This window comes from Mustela lutreola, chromosome 8 (assembly GCF_030435805.1).
Source record: "Mustela lutreola isolate mMusLut2 chromosome 8, mMusLut2.pri, whole genome shotgun sequence".
Taxonomy (NCBI): Eukaryota; Metazoa; Chordata; class Mammalia; order Carnivora; family Mustelidae; genus Mustela; species Mustela lutreola.
The window spans coordinates 133,409,106-133,429,600 of record NC_081297.1 but is presented as its reverse complement, the minus strand read 5'-3'; positions in this window follow the sequence as shown (position 1 = coordinate 133,429,600).

Genomic DNA, 20,495 nt, shown 5'->3' with positions numbered 1-20,495 from the left:
TGCTTCAACTCTATTTTAAATACACCAGAATTCATATAAACAGGTAGGGTTCAAAGTAAGGATTTCTTTTCAAAGGTAGTGAAGAAAGAATCAGAGCTAAAGAAAGCAACCCTTATTAAATACCTCCAGGGTCCCATTATTCTTTGGAGGAATGTAACTAGCTGTTATGGTTATTTTTTTCTCATTTTGGGTGCACAGGATTGGGAGAAGGTTAGTCAATCCAGCCATGATCATGTTTTGACAGTGATAGATGAGGAACATTTCCACTGTGACTGTTAGAGTCATGGGCTATGAGCATTCAAGTTCTTCTGAATGACAACTACTTTTGTATTAGAATTTATACTCAAACACACCAATATAAATGTAGTTAATCTTTTCCAATGCAATTATTTCTGAAAACAATGTTGAATTAAATAGCATAATTGAGGACGAATCAATTTTAGGATACAAATTATATGTATTTACTTATAGTACTGTCACTGAGGAATAGAATAAGGTCCTATGGTATAAAATAATTGTTACTAAGATTCTGATTTATAGCTTGCCTGTATTTCTTCAGGGGTGTCTGATTTGACTTATGGTACATTTATTACACATATTGTCAGTGTCTTCTAAAGAAGATAATATACCAGTTTGCAAAAAAATGTTTTTCTGAAAGTCTCATAGGAAAATAGATATTGATCAATCTTTTTTAAATTGGTGTGTTAAAGAAGCTAAGTGCTTAACACACTCTAGAAAGTGATATTTACAAATGAGGAATCCTTTTATAATATAAAAAATAAATATTTATAATGACAGATAACATTTATTGAGTGTATATTATGTATTAGGGACTGTTCTAAGCATTTAGTAAATACGAATTCATCTAGTGACATGGTGGCTTTTTTTTTTTAGTAATATTACTAATGTCTATTTCACTGATGGAGGAAGCTTTACTTCAGCAGTTATAAGACACATATGTACATGTGTATGTATATAGACACAAATACATAAACCTTTAAAACTTTATTATTATATGTCCTAGGGGCGCCTGGGTGGCTCAGTGGGTTAAGCCGCTGCCTTCGGCTCAGGTCATGATCTCAGGGTCCTGGGATCGAGTCCCGTATCGGGCTCTCTGCTCAGCGGGGAGCCTGCTTCCTCCTCTCTCTATCTCTCTGCCTACTTGTGATCTCTCTCTGTCAAATAAATAAATAAAAAATCTTTAAAAAAAAAAAAACTTTATTATTATATGTCCTACAATTTTATTTCATATATAAGACTATCTTATTACATACTGTATTATTAAAGCTGACATGTGTACATATATCTATGTGTGTGTATTCGACTTATACAGATAGCATCTATACATCTATAATATATAACATGTTATTGGTCCCTAAGTGAGGGAGCTATAGAAACTCTATTTATATCCCTTTCCTCCTGACAGCAAGGTGCAGCGTGGGAGTTGCTAACTGTGGGTTGACGTCACTTAATATGTTGAAACTCTTTGAAGAGCTAAGTTGGGTCAGAGACTTACCAAATAGTTTTTTGTCTGACCCATCATCTCTGTGAACGAAGGTTCAGAAAATAAGGGAAGAGTGGAAGGATTTGAGGTCCATTAAAGATGACATCACTTTCTGAAGGCAGCGCTGGAGTTCACTGAAATCAGACTTTGTGGAAGGGATGGGATGTCAGAAAGTGGGGAGCTCAGGAAGGTGTTGGGGTCCATCTAGATACAAAGAACCAAGAATTCATTCTAGTAAGTGTGACCTGAACATAGTGTCCCTCCATCATTTGGCTGGAGTTTCATCACTGTGAAAATGCGATGACATGTTTTGTTCACTGAAAAGGTGAATTTGGGAATTAAAGCATTCTGAAAAGAGAACATGCAAATGCAAGTCATTCTTGTGTGACTAATATCAACAATAACTGTCATAAACATTATCCTTGGTTATGCAGAGCTACTTTAAGGACTTAACAACGGCGGCTCACACTGACATAAGTATTCCTTCTGGTGACCATGCAATCTATCACGTCCCTCTCTGAGAAGATTTTATATGCTAGTTCTTTACCTTCATCACAGCACTGTGGGGTAAGTCGTGGTATCCCATTTACAGATGAGGAAACCAAAACACAGAAACAAAGCAATTTGTTGCAATGATGTTTGGCTCCAGCACAGATGCTTGCAGACATTCCATATTTAAAAAACAATGTACACTGGGGCGCTTGGGTGGCTCAGTGGGTTAAAGCCTCTGCCTTTGGCTCAGGGTACTGGGATCCAGGCCCACATCTAGCTCTCTGCTCAGCAGGGAGCCTGCCTCTCATTCATCTCTCTCAGCCTGCCTCTCTGCCTACTTCTGATCTCTGTCTGTCAAATAAATAAGCAAAATCTTAAAGAAAAATGTACGTAGCTGAGAAATTAACAAATCATTCCATTTAGAATCTCCAATTTGGAAAAGTTCAGTTGAGAGCACAGAATGCCAGTCAGCATTCTCTATCATCACATGCTATCTTTTGGTCCAACTTTCTATAAAAGTCTCAAACTACCCAGATAAGATGTGGAATAAGGCAAAGTTTTTATGAACTAGAGATGGGATGTTAAGGATTTAAAAGTCAAACAGTCTTTTTTTTTGACAGGGGCATTTAGCCCATTCACATTCAGGGTAACTATTGAGAGATATGAATTTAGTGCCATTGTATTGCCTGTAAGGTGACAAAACCCATCTATATGTTGCCTCCAAGAAACACATTTTAAGCCCGAAGACACCTCCAGATTTAAAGTGAGGGGGTGGAAAAGAATTTACCATGCTAATGGACATCAGAAGAAAGCAGGAGTGGCAATCCTTATATCAGATCAATTAGATTTTAAGCCAAAGACTGTAATAAGAGATGAGGAAGGACACTATATCATACTCAAAGGGTCTGTCCAACAAGAAGATTTAACAATTTTAAATATCTATGCCCCCAACGTGGGAGCAGCCAACTATATAAACCAATTAATAACAAAATCAAAGAAACACATAAACAACAATACAATAATAGTAGGGGACTTTAATATTCCCCTCACTGAAATGGACAGGTCATCCAAGCAAAAGATCAGCAAGGAAATAAAGGCCTTAAATGACACACTGGACCAGATGGACATCACAGATATATTCAGAATATTTCATCCCAAAGCAACAGAATACACATTCTTCTCTAGTGCACATGGTACATTCTCCAGAATAGATCACATCCTCGGTCCTAAATCAGGACTCAACCGGTATCAAAAGATTGGGATCATTCCCTGCATATTTTCAGACCACAATGCTCTAAAGCTAGAACTCAACCACAAAAGGAAGTTTGGAAAGAACCCAAATACATGGAGACTAAAGAGTATCCTTCTAAAGAATGAATGGGTCAACCGGGAAATTAAAGAAGAATTGAAAAAAATCATGGAAACAAATGATAATGAAAATACAACGGTTCAAAATCTGTGGGACACAACAAAGGCAGTCCTGAGAGGAAAATATATAGCGGTACAAGCCTTTCTCAAGAAACAAGAAAGGTCTCAGGTACACAACCTAACCCTACACCTAAAGGAGCTGGAGAAGGAACAAGAAAGAAACCCTAAGCCCAGCAGGAGAAGAGAAATCATAAAGATCAGAGCAGAAATCAATGAAATAGAAACCAAAAAAACAATAGAACAAATCAACGAAACTAGGAGCTGGTTCTTTGAAAGAATTAATAAAATTGATAAACCCCTGGCCCGACTTATCAAAAAGAAAAGAGAAAGGACCCAAATAAATAAAATCATGAATGAAAGAGGAGAGATCACAACTAACACCAAGGAAATACAAACTATTATAAGAACATACTATGAGCAACTCTACGGCAATAAATTTGACAATCTGGAAGAAATGGATGCATTCCTAGAAACATATAAACTACCACAACTGAACCATGAAGAAATAGAAAGCCTGAACAGACCCATAACCAGTAAGGAGATTGAAACAGTCATTAAAAATCTCCAAACAAACAAAAGCCCAGGGCCAGACGGCTTCCCGGGGGAATTCTACCAAACATTTAAAGAAGAACTAATTCCTATTCTCCTGAAACTGTTCCAAAAAATAGAAATGGAAGGAAAACTTCCAAACTCATTTTATGAGGCCAGCATCACCTTGATCCCAAAACCAGAAAAGGATCCCACCAAAAAAGAGAGCTATAGACCGATATCCTTGATGAACACAGATGCGAAAATACTCAACAAAATACTAGCCAATCGGATTCAACAGTACATTAAAAAGATTATTCACCACGACCAAGTGGGATTTATTCCAGGGCTGCAAGGTTGGTTCAACATCCGCAAATCAGTCAATGTGATACAACACATCAATAAAAGTAAGAACAAGAACCATATGATACTCTCAATAGATGCTGAAAAAGCATTTGACAAAGTACAACATCCCTTCCTGATCAAAACTCTTCAAAGTGTAGGGATAGAGGGCACATACCTCAATATCATCAAAGCCATCTATGAAAAACCCACCGCAAATATCATTCTCAATGGAGAAAAACTGAAAGCTTTTCCGCTAAGGTCAGGAACACGGCAGGGATGTCCATTATCACCACTGCTATTCAACATCGTACTAGAGGTCCTAGCCTTAGCAATCAGACAACAAAAGGAAATTAAAGGCATCCAAATCGGCAAAGAAGAAGTCAAATTATCACTCTTCGCAGATGATATGATACTATATGTGGAAAACCCAAAAGACTCCACTCCAAAACTGCTAGAACTTATACAGGAATTCAGTAAAGTGTCAGGATATAAAATCAATGCACAGAAATCAGTTGCATTTCTCTACACCAACAGCAAGACAGAAGAAAGAGATATTAAGGAGTCAATCCCATTTACAATTGCATCCAAAACCATAAGATACCTAGGAATAAACCTAACCAAAGAGACACAGAATCTATACTCAGAAAACTATAAAGTACTCATGAAAGAAATTGAGGAAGACACAAAGAAATGGAAAAATGTTCCATGCTCCTGGATTGGAAGAATAAATATTGTGAAAATGTCTATGCTACCTAAAGCAATCTACACATTTAATGCAATTCCTATCAAAGTACCATCCATCTTTTTCAAAGAAATGGAACAAATAATTCTAAAATTTATATGGAACCAGAAAAGACCTCGAATAGCCAAAGGGATATTGAAAAAGAAAGCCAACGTTGGTGGCATCACAATTCCGGACTTCAAGCTCTATTACAAAGCTGTCATCATCAAGACAGCATGGTACTGGCACAAAAACAGACACATAGATCAATGGAACAGAATAGAGAGCCCAGAAATAGACCCTCAACTCTATGGTCAACTAATCTTCGACAAAGCAGGAAAGAATGTCCAATGGAAAAAAGACAGCCTTTTCAATAAATGGTGCTGGGAAAATTGGACAGCCACATGCAGAAAAATGAAATTGGACCATTTCCTTACACCACACACAAAAATAGACTCAAAATGGATGAAGGACCTCAATGTACGAAAGGAATCCATCAAAATCCTTGAGGAGAACACGGGCAGCAACCTCTTCGACCTCTGCCGCAGCAACATCTTCCTAGGAACAACGCAAAAGGCAAGGGAAGCAAGGGAAAAAATGAACTACTGGGATTTCATCAAGATCAAAAGCTTTTGCACAGCAAAGGAAACAGTTAACAAAATCAAAAGACAACTGACAGAATGGGAGAAGATATTTGCAAACGACATATCAGATAAAGGACTAGTGTCCAGAATCTATAAAGAACTTAGCAAACTCAACACCCAAAGAACAAATAATCCAATCAAGAAATGGGCAGAAGACATGAACAGACATTTCTGCAAAGAAGACATCCAGATGGCCAACAGACACATGAAAAAGTGCTCCATATCACTTGGCATCAGGGAAATACAAATCAAAACCACAATGAGATATCACCTCACACCAGTCAGAATGGCTAAAATCAACAAGTCAGGAAATGACAGATGCTGGCGAGGATGCGGAGAAAGGGGAACCCTCCTACACTGTTGGTGGGAATGCAAGCTGGTGCAGCCACTCTGGAAAACAGCATGGAGGTTCCTCAAAATGTTGAAAATAGAACTGCCCTATGACCCAGCAATTGCACTATTGGGTATTTACCCTAAAGATACAAATGTAGTGATCCAAAGGGACACATGCACCCGAATGTTTATAGCAGCAATGTCCACAATAGCCAAACTATGGAAAGAACCTAGATGTCCATCAACAGATGAATGGATCAAGAAGATGTGGTATATATACACAATGGAATACTATGCAGCCATCAAAAGAAATGAAATCTTGCCATTTGCAACAACATGGATGGAACTAGAGCGTATCATGCTTAGCGAAATAAGTCAAGCAGAGAAAGACAACTATCATATGATCTCCCTGATATGAGGAAGTGGTGATGCAACATGGAGGCTTAAGTGGGTAGAAGAATAAATGAAACAAGATGGGATTGGGAGGGAGACAAACCATAAGTGACTCTTAATCTCACAAAACAAACTGAGGGTTGCCGGGGGGAGGGGGTTGGGGAGAAGGGGGTGGGATTATGGACATTGGGGAGGGTATGTGATTTGGTGAGTGCTGTGAAGTGTGTAAACCTGGTGATTCACAGACCTGGGGATAAAAATATATGTATATAAAAAATATATGTTTATAAAAAATAAAAAAAAAAAAAAAAAAAAAAAAAAAAAAAAAAATAAAAGTCAAACAGTCAAACAGGGACCCAGGAAAGAGCTGGTTGTTCGGAAAGACTTGACATTAAGAAAAATTCTCCAGTGTCCAGAAGGTGGGTGGCATCCCTCCCCCACAGGACAAGGTCATTATGAAATGCAAGCCCCTACATCAGGACTTCAGTACAAGCCTGTCCCTATGTCTGGGCTTTTTCTCCTATCACTTCCTCCATACTCATCACCCTGTGTTTTCCTACTTCTACGGGAATCAATCTGATTTTTAAGTCAGTGATATTGGGGTGAGTAATTATAAAGTGTTTATTGGGTGCTTACTGTCCTAGGTAGTCCTATTTGAGAAGTGTGACTTCACTCAGCTGCATTTATTGGGAATTCCCCAGGTGCCAGGCACTGGCCTTGGTGTTGGGGATATTGACTAAAAAGTACAGAATTCTTTTTCTTGACAAGCTCCACCTGGTCTAAGACTCAGTTCTTTCATTCATTCAATCTAATTTATTGAATACTCATGATATTCATTATAACATAGTGGTGAAAGCCATTTTGGTGAAGTAAAACCTAAGGAGTGAGACATGAAATAATGACACGATGATGTTAAGGTCTATAGTCCTTTAATCGTTGTTCAGAAATCCCAAATCTCAGAAGACTGAAAATTCTTTTCTAACTCATTGGACATCGGCTATGACCCAGACTGGAGAAAGGCAATTTATAGCTTTGTCTCACTTAGTGTGAACCGTCATGTATTTTGATAAAGATACATTAATATATTTAATTATGGGATGTTACCTTGGACCCTAATGGATAGTGTTACATGAAACATAATTTGTGCACCATTACATAATACATAATTTATGTACTATCATATACAAAAACATTTAAATTCTCAAACTCAACCTGGGGGGTTTTGGAAAAAGGCTTTTGAAGTTCTCTAACAGATAAATACAGTGGGAGCTTATAGAAGGGAGAAGTCAATCCAAGTAGGAGCTGGCACAAGCTCCCTGTGGCAGGATTTGGACTTGATTTTGAAGGATGGAGGAGTTGAAAGAACAAGGTAGTGAATGTGATGGAAAGTAATGATGGCAATGATTGGAAGTTCCTTGTTGTTAAATAAGGAACATATACACTTTTATGGGGCCTGAAGGTTATACATTTTGAGGGGATCTTTTTAAGGAAAATAATGCAAAATTATGGACATTGTTAAATGGGCTGGGAAAGACCTTTGCAGATGAAAAGCTCAGAAGCTTAAGTTTTAGTTATTTTTTTTAGTAAATCCATCTTTGAGCAAGGCTAAAAACGTAGATCCTTTATTTTACAAAGTGAAATATACCTATAGATTTATGAATAAATACGTATGTTGGTAATTGGAGGAGAAAAAACTTGAGATCTTGCAGGAGAAATGAGTGAATTTGACTGTTTTCATCTTTTTGATTTGTTTGATATTTTGAATATTGATAACCACAACAAACTGTCCTTTTTTTAAAAAATCTAGGCATAATATGTATGACCTTTGAAAAATGGTTCAAAGAGTTTTTTTTAAAGAATGAATCTAATTATGCTTATATTTCAGAATGGCCTTTCTCAATTTTCTCATGTTCGATTCTGTAGCTAGTCAACTTCTAAAGTGGTAAGACTTGACAATCATAAATAATTTGATATACTTAAGTGGCAAACTCTTTAAAGGAGAGAAGAAGCCATATTTCATTAAAAATGTTCTTTTTAAATAGGCAAGTCATAGACTGCCTTTAGATTTCAGGGGATACACTTGAATTTAAAAAAATCTTTAGAGATGAATAATTCAAGATTAAAATGGAAATTTCAATTAGACTACCTAGCAATAGTCTTTTCCGAAATTATGCACGTTGATTTCTATTTATTCATAAAAATAATACTGATAGTTAAGGTTTTGTGAGTACTTATTATGGGCCAAGGACTGTTCTGATTTCTTTGCCACAGTGTATCCCCACCCTCCTTTCTTTTTTGTATCTTTCATTTTGTTTTTGCTTGAAGCTCTGACTGTCATTCTTGCTTGGCTTCTTTTATTTATTTTTAATAGGTTTATTAAGGTATAATTCGCATATCCTACAAGTCCTCTTTACAGTGTACCCTTTGCTGTTTTTTTTTTCTTTTTAGTATTTTCACAGATCTGTGCAACCATCTTTACAAATAGTTTTGCATTTCTATCAGCTCATATAGAAACTTTATACCCTTAACTATTATCTTCTCCCCTCCTGGCTCTAAATGATCACTAATCTCCTTTATTCTCCTACTCAGTTCTCTACTCAGGGAATTCAATATGAATAATAAGATTATATAATACGTGGCGTTTTGTGGCTGGCTTTTACATTTTACGTAATTTGTCAAGATTCATCCATGTGGTAGCAAGTGTCGCATTCATTCCTGTTCATGACCAAACAATATTTTATCATGTGCCTGGACCATACTTTGTTTCTGCGTTCATCAGTTGATGGACATTGGGGTTATTCCCACTTCTTGGTCATCCTGGATGATGCTGCTATAAACAATTGTTTGGTAGTTTTGGAGTAGGCATATGTTTTCATTCCTCCTGGAGGCAGTCTCTGCATTAGTCCTCCCATACTCCCATGGTTTACTGTGGTTATCCCCTTTCCCACAGGTGGAAACAGAGTTGCGAGGTTAGAGCTCTTGTCCAAAGTCATGTGACTTGCGCAAGGCGGAGCCAGGCCACACATGTCATGCTTCTCTCTAGACCAGCTCCTCTCAGAAGGGTTTCTAGGCTCTCCTTTTAAGGACGTCTAAGAAATTGTACAAAGGTAATAACTGCCCTTTAAATACACTCACCCTCTGCCATTTACCTGTCATCTGACTAAATGCTACGCTCGTCTCCTAAAGTGCATCCAGAAAATATCATTTTTACAAATGTTATAGCCTGCAGGGAATTAGCACCCATTGCACATTTTACATCATTTTAAAAACAAATAATTACGTTTTCCCCACTTTGCCCCAAATGACTTATGTTTCTAACAGGCAACATGGCAAGAGGTTCGAAATGGCAAAGACCATCCCAAAACTGTCTATTAACGCATCCCCCCGCCCCCCGCCAATTTTTCTTTGGGATGAAGTCAGTATTGCGTGTTAGTTCCTTCCTTCCCACACCTCCTCTAGGTTAAAGTTGAATTCTTTGAGATCGCGATTTTTTTTGTGTGTGCGACTTTAACAATATTCCCTTCACATGTCCTTGCATAAGCCCAACAATTGCTTGTTGACCCATTTTAACCTCTTTTGAGCGTCATCTTCAAAGTGTAACTGTCCTTGACAATGAAAGAGACCTTCCTATTGTCTGGTCCTTCCAGGCAATCTTTAGCACTGAGCTAAATGGCTTTCAGATGGAGGAGTTGGCCAGAGGAAGGAGACAAAGTAAGCTGTTGTTCCTGAGTGACTTTGCTTAAGTTTCCCTTTTCTCTCTTAGAATGGTGCCTTTCTATAGAAGATGACAGACGTTTTGACAGGTGCAATATGCTTTGAACTGTTGTGTCCGATAATTCTTTTGTCTTGGTTTTTCCCAGCAGAGTGGTACATCTTAGGATGCTGATATGCATATTGTTTGCTTTTCATTTAGTGTGGTGAAGCCTTCCTTCTCGCTTTCCCTCCTCTTCAGTCTTGAGGCCCTTTGCACGCATGTCACTAACCCAGACGGGAAGGCAGGCACTGGTGCAGGAACATTTCCCCAAACCTCCCCCCACTTTTTTTTTTTTTCTCAAAATGGAAATCGCTTCTCACATAGTTTTTGCATTATTGTTTAAAAAAATAAAGAAAAGAAAAAGAAATTACTTAGAAAAGAACAAAACACAGTGACACATCAGACGCAATGGCCAGCAGAGCTAAAAACCCTAATAATGATAATAATACCTAAAACATATTGTGTCAGATCTTATGCTAAAACCTTGACATTACTTGTCTATTGTGGAAAAAGTGGAAATTATCTATGACCTAATAACCCAATGACAACCATTGTTTACATTTTGGAGCATATTCTTTCATACATTTTTCTTTGCATATTATATTTTGCACTTTCTTGGGAAAAATGAACCACACTGAATATGCTGTTCTTTACACTGATTTTTGTCCCTATCACAGTGAATGTGCATATCTTTGTCAAATTAACAAATAGTTTATATCATACCATGTTAAATGTCTACATCGAATTTTTTTGTACCATCATAATTTAATTAACCAATTCACTGTGTTAGAGCATTTTTGGTACTTCCAAGTGTCACTATTGCGGTATTTTTTGTGATTAATATGATGAATATATCTTGTATATTCTTAAATGTACTTTTCTGATTATTTTTATAATGTAAATTCCTGAGAGTGGAATTGCTGGTGAAAATGCATGCAAGCTTTAGCTTTTGATTATCTTTTGCCCCTGTCCAGAAAGATTCCCAAGTATTTCATCTGACATGCTCTCTGACTTCCAGAACTTAAAAAAGAGGTGATGTTATAAACGAGTTAGCCTAAACAAAAATAGACACCAAGGATCCTGAATTAATCATTATGCCTCTTCACCTTTTATCATGGTGAATTAGAGCTACACAGATTTTTCTGCCTTGGTATAACAGGGGAAAGTTTTTATTTGACAAAATAGGGGACTTCTCTTATTTTAGGAACTAAAACTGAGAGCTTCCATGTATATAATGAAATAACACTAATTGTCCCATATCTAAACTGATATGGAAGCAGAAACTCAACATTGTCCTATTTGTTTCTCTGGATGTCCTTTTGTGTATTTTCATTAACTGTGGTCATTGCCTAGTACCTTGTACCAAGTATGACCAAGAAGAACAGGCTGAACCAAGATAGAAGGGAATCATCAATAAATAAAATAAAATAAAATAAAATAAAAATTACCTGGTTCCCTATAATAAGTAATTTTACTTTTTGTTTTAATTCATATTTTTTATTTTTATTTTATTTTTTCATAATTTTGTGTGAAAATTTTAGAATTGGTGAAAGAATGAACCTAACAAGGAATTTGGAATTGGAAGTATTGCTAACATTAAAAATAGAGAGATGTTGGGGTGCCTGCCTTCGGCTCAGGTCATGATCTCAGGGTCCTGGGATGGAGCCCCGCATTGGGCTCTCTGCTCGGCAGGGAGCCTGCTTCCTCCTCCTCTCTCTCTCTCTCTCTCTCTGCCTGCCTGTGTACCTGTGATCTCTGTCTGTCAAATAAATAAATAAAATCTTAAAAAAAAAAGAAAGAAATAGAGAGATGTTGAGATGTTTATGTATCTACTTTCAAAACCAGTTAAACATACTTAATATAAAGTGCTTCCATACAAGCAGTGTTGAGCAGAAGTCAATGAAGAGCAAGATCTGTCACAAGTCTGACATAATGGCATCTGGTTTAGAAAATGCCTGAAAAATCAAAATACTGAGCTCTGTGGAAAACGATGAATGAAGTATGGCATCTGTGGTTTGGACTGGAAAAGAAAGACAAGATTAAATGTAAATATTTATTGAAAACAATGAGAAAAATTACTTAGAATTTTCAAATAAGGACACATTAAATTGTGTAGAATGCTACATGTAATTTTTATTTCTAATTTGTTTTTCTTGTAAACTGTAAGATCAATTTACTCTTCTTACTTGGTGACTCCTCAGTCTCCACCCATTGGCCCCCACCTCTAGCTTTCTATTTTGTCTTACACTGTGGCTTGCTACAGTCTGAACTTAACGGTGGATATAAAACATCAGCATAGGTTGTGAATTCTGTGGAGTGGGAAGAGTTACAAAGTCACTTCTGCTTTAGTTGAAGCAGCAGGACACTGGCAGTTTGGCAGGCCATGGGTCACGTGATCCGCTGACCTCTATCTGGGCTCCGTGACTCTGCCTAGTAACAATTGATTAATGGCGTATGGTAACTCTGAGAACAGGTCTCATCCGTTCCCCTGAGTTTGAAGACTTCCTCATTATCAGGCCTTTCACTGCTGCCCTTAGGAAATTTTACTCACAAATTAGGTTGAACAAAGTCTTCTCAAAGAAAATTATTTTCGGTGTTTGGTCATCAGGGAGCAGAAGGCCTGATGGTCATTTACTGCACTGACAAAGGGTATGGGAGGCAAGTGGCGATTATAGGGCCCGGACACTGTTTGGGCCTCCTCCCTCTGTGCCCCGGGGCTGGGTTTTCAGAAGAGGCAGTGTAATGAAAACTCTCACTCGAGTGACAAGTTGGCCTCAAACTTTTTTGGAGTGGGGACAGAATATCTGATTTTCGTGCTGGCATAGAGGTTATGTACACATTTGTTTATTAAGCTTTAGTATCCAATAGCCATCTGGATTTGTGACAGGCACTGCTAATTGTCTACCCAATACTCATTCTTTGCTTCTTAGTAACAGAACCCTGGTTTTGTTTAGGGCAACAATATGCTAGGTTCAAAATACTCTCATCTCCATACTTCCTGGTAGCTAGAGTCATTGTGTTAACCTGTTCTGGTGGACAAGTTATAAACAGAATTCTACTGAAAAAGCTGCCGTTTTCCTGATACAAGGAACACACACAGTTGGCATGTCCTTTGTCCCTTAACTTTTCTCCTTCCTGCTTCATGACAAATGCAATACCCAGAGAGGGAGGAGCCATTTCCTGACCCTGAGGACAACGGCCACAGGCAGAGGATGGTACAGCTGGGAGCTAGAAGGAAACTGAGCTGAGGGATGAGCCCTGAATTCTCTGGATTTCGTCTTATGTGAGAAAGATTAAACTCATTTGGTTAAGCCACTGAGGTCTGCTGTCTATCATATACAATTGAATATGTTCAAATCCCAGCCTATCATTTTGCACTTGGGTGATGCTCTCTGGACCTCGGTTTCCTTCATCTACCAGGTGGGGTTGGCAATAGCTGTCCCTACCTCAGACAGTCGTTGTGAGGGTTCAGTGCAGCGGATAATGTGTGTCAAAGTCTTAGCAGAATATCTGACACGTGGAAGGTGCTAATTGTGTATTAACTGTTATTATTATTGCTAAGGATTTAGCACGGGTGGCCATTAACTCTGATGTGCCACTGTGTTTTGTTTCTCTCAATATTCAAGTTTATCTCATCTTTTCAGAATCCAAAAGATGATCAGGTATTTACATTATTTACATTGAGCTAACATTTACTTCATCATCACATGATTCACTTCTCATCTATTGTATATGTACCCAGTCCATGGACAAACTGCTGAATCACAAAGTCAAATATAAACTATTAGACATAATTGGATTATGACTTTTTAAGATTCAAAATCAATTAACATAGAGCATTTTATTAGGTTTTTTTTGGAGGTAGAATTCAGTAACTCATCAGTTGCAAAAACACCCAGTGCTCATCCCATCACATGCCCTCCTTAATGCTCATCATCCAGTTCCCCCATCCCCCCACCTCCCTCCCTCCCAGCAACCCTCAGTTTGTTTCCTGGAGTTAAGAGTCTCTTACGGTTTGTCTCCTTCTCTGTTTTCATCTTATTTTATTTTTCCTTCACTTCCCCTATGTTCTTCTGTTTTGTATCTTAAATTCCACATGTGAGTGAAATCATATGATATTTGTCTTTCTCTGATTGACTTATTTTGCTTAGCATAATACCCTCTAGTGCCATCCATGTCATTGCAAGTGGCAATGGCTCATTCTTTTTGATGGCTGAGTAATATTCCTGTGTGTGTGTGTGTGTGTGTGTGTGTGTGTGTGTGTGTGTGTCTTCTTTGTCCCTTCATCAGTCAATGACATGATTTGCGTGGCTGTTTCTATTTCCAGAGGGACAAAGAAATTGGACTTTTTAAAGGGAAAACAAGCCATGATTTGAACCCAGATCACCTATTGAGTATTAAATTAGAGATTTCCCTTTGTTACCAGGGGCAAGGAATCAAAAGTTCTGCTTGTAACCAAACATACATGATAGATTTGGAAGTTATATCTACCAGACTTTTGTGCCATTCAACTAACCAAAGAAACTTTGGAATTCTGTGTTGTCAACAATCAGAATACTTTTATTTAGTAACCCTTCTATGCCAGGATGGAGGGATAAACGTATGTCAGACTGACAGCAAGCCATTCCACAGATAATTTGAGTCTGTTTTAGGTATTTTTTTTCTCTCTTACCCTTGAAGTGCATTTTTGTAACAATTTTTTTTCTTTAAACATAAGCTTCAGGAGACCTGATTTCTAATTTAAATTCCTTATTACCCTAAATAAATTATTTCACTTCTCCGGGCCCTGGTTTTCTTATTTGGATAATGAGAAGAACTTTCAGAGCTGATGGTCTATGATTCTATGCTTTTTCCAACTTTACCAAACTCCCCCCTACTGTACCTATCACATCTTGGTTTACCTACTTTCAATAGTGTCCTTCCTTTTCACTATCCCATAGAATGCCTTAACTTACTCCAATTCACTACCATACTCTGTGATCCATTCTTTTTTCTTTTTATATCAGACCTTAGAAAAGAGGGACAAACAGATCTAGAAGCTGAGAGATGTCTTAATTATAAGAAGAAACTACATATGTTTTGCCTCTTTATTTGCAAAGTCATAGAAATGGTAATACTGATGATGATGGGGCCATTTTGGTAACTCAGTCAGTAACTCAGTCAGTTAAGGGTTTGACTCTTGGTTTCAGTTCAGGTCATGATCTCAGGGTCCTGGGATTGAGCCCTGAGTTGGACTTCATACTCAGTGGGGAATCTGCTTCTTCCTCTATCCTTACCCCACTCTCTTTCTCTTGGGTAAATAAATATATCTTTTATTTTATTTATTTATCTGAGAGAGAGAGAGAGAGATTGATTGAGTGTGGGAAGGGTAATGGGAGAGAGAAAGAAGCAGACTCCCCACTGAGCAGGGAGCCCAATATGGGGCTCAGTCCTAGAACCCTGAGATCATGACTTGAGCTTAAGGCAGACACTTAACCAACTGAGCCACCCAGGTGTCCCAAATAAATAAATCTTAAAAAAAAAAAAAAAAAACTGATGATGATAGCTAAAGTGGATTGATTACTTAGTATGTGCTAGTCCATGCTAAAGCATTTTATACATACCTCTGGCCACTGAAGTATCAAAGAAATCTGTTGGGCTTCTCAGGAAAGACCTACTCATCATTGTTAATGGAGAGGCTCATGATAAGTCCCAGTTCAGAGCAGCAGCAGCCATTTCTACACTAGGAAGGCAGGTCAAGAGAGTTCTAGAGATGCTGGATAATATCCCTGTGATTGCTAAACAGTGAATGGACAACCCACCTCCAGACTTCTTGTCAACAGAATAGCAAATAGTTACATGATTTAAGTCAGGTTTTTTCCCCTTGTAAGCAAAAGCATTCCAACTGATATAAATGATTACATGCCAGGCAGTGCTAAGCCTTCTATACCTTATTTAATCCCACAGCAATTCCAAGAAGAAGGTACTCTCACTTCCCTCAATTTTGCAGGCGAGGAAACAGATTGAGAGAGCTCATGCATCAGACCCAAATCACAGACTATTAGTGGCTTTGTGGTGTTCCCATCAGGCCCTGAACCACCTGTGGTCAGAGAGCATCAGTCACTCCTCACTACTTCTAGGTGGCAGGTAGATCTCCAGAAAGCCAGTGGATTACTGAATGAATGCTCTATTTTTCATGTCTAGTTCACTCTACCTTTTTTTTTTTTTTTTTAAATATTTGTCTTGGGCAGATATAAGGTCATGGTCAAGAGATGATACTTGTGAACAAACCCTTCTGTTTCCAAGCAGGCACAGTGGAATAAAAAAATAAGAATTACAAATAATTGCTTATATCTATTGTAGTATTGAAATTTTGCAAATGTGAGAAGCCCTTGTCATGTCACTTAATGTTGATTTGATTAGGAACACTCAGGTGTCAAGACTCAGGAGAATTTCATAAATTCTGCCACAAGTCTTTGATGATACTCTGCGGCTCAAAAGCTCTCCTCATCCCCAAATTTACCTAAATGGTATTTTAGATGAAGCCGGCACAAAGTTTTCAGGCTAACTTTTTTTCCCTCCCTCCTAATTAGAATGGACTTTTAACAAAATATGTATTGCATTTGAAAATACTTGCAAGTTACTTTTTCTCTCTCCATCTTGGTTTTCTGGAACTGAAAGAAGACAAACTATTTACAAGCTTGTTCATGCATTCTGTCATTCACAAAACATTTATTGAGCAGCTACTACATGTCAAGGAAGGTGATAGGCATCTGAAACAGACTGGTATGGAAAGAAAACATTACCTTTCTCCTTAAATGTGAATAGAACCAAGTAATAGCACATAGAATCAAGAAGTAGCACAGATGGCCCACAAGAATGTCTGGGTAATATGTGATATTCAGCACCTGACCAGATGGCTTTCAAATTCAAATCTAGGAAAACGAAAAGTAAAATGAAAATGGTTTGGCCTAACTTTTTCTTCTTTCCTAGTAAATATAAAAGACAACAATTATGGTTATGAGCTTTATTAGTGTAATTAAAAGTGGTGGCTTGCTCTTGAAAAAGGATCTTGAATAGAAATATATTTGGTTTTTCAACAAATGTGACCTTAAGTATGTTACATAAATGAGTTGATAAGGTGTTGATACACTTTAAGACTCCTGGTGAAAGTTAACACTGAATTCAAGTCAAATCTTGGGCAAGTGATGATTTTGTTCATCAAAGTCAGAGGGAGTCTCCAAAGGGGGAGCTGGCTCTGGTGGTCGGGAGGAAAGCCATTTCCTTATTTGCTAATACCAAATCAGAAGAAGAATGGAACCAACTTCCTGAAAGACCATTTTCCCCATGTGTGCATGCAGGTACACTTTGGAAGGATCCATGGCACAGCTAAAGAAGGGCCTTGCCAGTGAACAGTACTGATCCAGTGCAAGCCTCCTAGAATTCTGATGAGAATCCCCCTTTGTTGGTCGCAGTTGATGGGATGCTTGGTTAAGCTGTGCAGGCCTCTCCAGGCTCTACTGGTTAGAGCCAAGCCCTCAACTGAGGGATGTGACTAGACTTCACAACTTTGTTTGAGTAAGAAGTACGAGGAAATCAGAGTCATGTCCTGATGCTCTCTCTCTAATATTAGATGATGTTTTCAAATAAAAAAATGTCTAAACTGGAAAACCATTTTATCTTACCCATCCCACTGGTATTGCCTAGAGAATTCCAGCTCCCAATGTATAATTTTCTGCCTTTGGAGATGAAGGCTAGTGGTATTGACACTGCAATTTAATACATTTTTTTCTATAGTAACCCTTCAGCCAATGTTTTTGTAATTTACCCTTAGTTTTACAACTCCTTAGAACTATATTCTGAAGATGAGAACAGAGCACTTTAACATACAAATTAATAGTTTTTCATAAAACTAAGTGGTCCTATGAGATATTTTTGCTCTCCCTAAAAAAATGGTTATTTATATTTTAAAATTTTCATTTTTGAATGATTTGTTAAATTTTCTTACCATCTCTGCCCAAGGGAAAAAAAAATCTTGCTAGAATTTTGATTGCACATTAAGCAATATTGTACATTAAGCAATTTTGAGAAAGAAATTTACTTTAAAAAATGTTGTCAACCTATTAATGAAAATGATTTATTTTCCAATTTATTCAGGTCTTTGTTTTATCCCTTAATAGAGTTAAAAATTGTCCTGTTCAGGGTCAGATGTGCTTATTTATCAGTGGTACTCAAGTGTGGTCCAGAAGCTCCTAGGGCTCCCTGATACCCTCTCAAGGAGCCTGCAAAATCAAAATAATTTTCAGAATTATATTAAGAAGTTATTTATTTTTTAGTCACATTTTCCAGAAGTTAAATGACATGTGATATAATAGACTGAACACAGAAGCAGATTTGACAATTAGCCAAATGTTAGAGATTTCCAAAAATTCCAATGCCATTCTTACTAATTTTTTGGAAACACAGCTATTTTTCATTTAATAATATTACTCATGTTATATGTAATAACTTTATTATAATTCTTAATATTTAAATTAAATTTATCATTGTTAATGTTAGGGTCTGCAGTAACTTCCCAGTGTGTAAGTGGGTCCTAAAATTTAAAAATTGGAAAACGTCTGTCTCAGGTTACTGTTTGTTGCTGTTGCAAGTGGTATTTTATTTCCTATTACATTTGCTAGTTGGTTATTGCTATTAGCATTTTAAAAAATAAACTTTATGTTTTAGAATAGTTATGGATTTCCAGAAAAGTTAAGAAGATAGTACAGAACACCCAGTTTTTCCTATCGTTGGCATCTTACATTAGTCTGGAGTATTTCATACAAGTTAATACACTGATATTAATATATCATTATTAGCTAAAGTCTGCACTTTATCCAGATTCCCTTAGTTTTTACCCAGAGCCATCTTTCTCTTCCAGGATTCTCTCCAGGATACCAACTACATTTAGTGGTAATGCCTCCTTAGGGTTCCTCTTGGCCATGACAATTTATTAGACTCTGTTTATTTTTGATGACTTTGACAAACTGACCTTCCCTCAATTAGGATTTGACTGATGTTTGCCTTATGATTAGGCTGGGGTTGTGGGTTTTGTGAAGAAGGTAATAGAAGTCCCAACATGACTTAGTCTTGATGTTAACCTTGATCACTCAGCTGAGGTGGTAGTTGTTGGGTTCCTCCCCTGTAAAGTCATTCTTTTTATTCCCTTTTTATGGTCCTCTTTGGAAGGAAGTCACTATGGGCAGCCCAAACATAAGAGATAAGGAATTAGGGTCCATTTCTTTGAGAGATGAGTATTGTTTGCAAGTTTTTGCTGATTTAAGTTATTGATGCTTTGGCTGATTTTTGTATTCAGGAACCTCCTTGAACTTTATTGTTCTAATAGTTTTTTTGCATTTCTTGGGTTTTCATTGTAAATTGTTATGAAAATTTTGTCTTTTCTCTTTCATTCCTTATATCTAATTTAGAAGATGTTTCATGTTGAAACACTCCTTTAGGACTGTATTGGTCAGCTTTAATTAAGTTATGACATGATAAGAAACATTCTCATATCTCGAGATTTACAAAATCAAGATTGATTTCCTATTTATTTATTTATTTATTTAAGATTTTATTTATTTATTAGACAGAGATCACAAGTAGGCAGAGAGGCAGGCAGAGAGAGAGGGGGAAGCAGGCTCCTTGCTGAGCAGAGAGCCGGACGAGGGGCTTGATCCCAGGATCCTGGGATCATGACCTGAGCCAAAGGCAGAGGCTTTAACTCACTGAGCCACCCAGGCATCCCAAGTTTGATTTCTTGATTATATTCACTCATCGGTAGCAAGTTGGTTGCAGTTGGCTGCAACTCTGTCTCCCTTCTTTAGTGATTCAAGTGGAAGAAGCAGCTCCTATCAGAAAAAGCCTTCTAGGGGCTCCTGGGTGACTCAGTTAAGGATTTGCCTTTGGCTCAGGTCATGATCTCAAGGTCCTGGGATCAAGCCCCACATCAAGCTCCCTGCTCCACAGGGAGTCTGCTTCTCCTTCTGCCTCTGCCCTGTTCATGCTCTTTCTTTCTCAAATAGGTAAAATCTTTATAAAAAAGAAAGAGAGAGAGAGAGAAAGAGAAAGGAAGAGACTTCTAATGGAAAAAGGAAAGGAGCAATGGCTCAAGTAACTCTTCAAGCTTCTTGTTGGATGTGGCCTGGCCAAACTTGGTGACAATGGAGTAGGAAGTCCACTCTGCTAAGGGAAGGATCCCAGGATACAGCTCATTAGAAATGAGCCTGGTAGAGAAGACAGGAAATAATTAGAAAGGGTATTATGACCTTCCACAAATGCTACGAGTAATAACAATGAAAAGAGAAGTCATACTTTTCTTTTTCTAACATTAAAGGA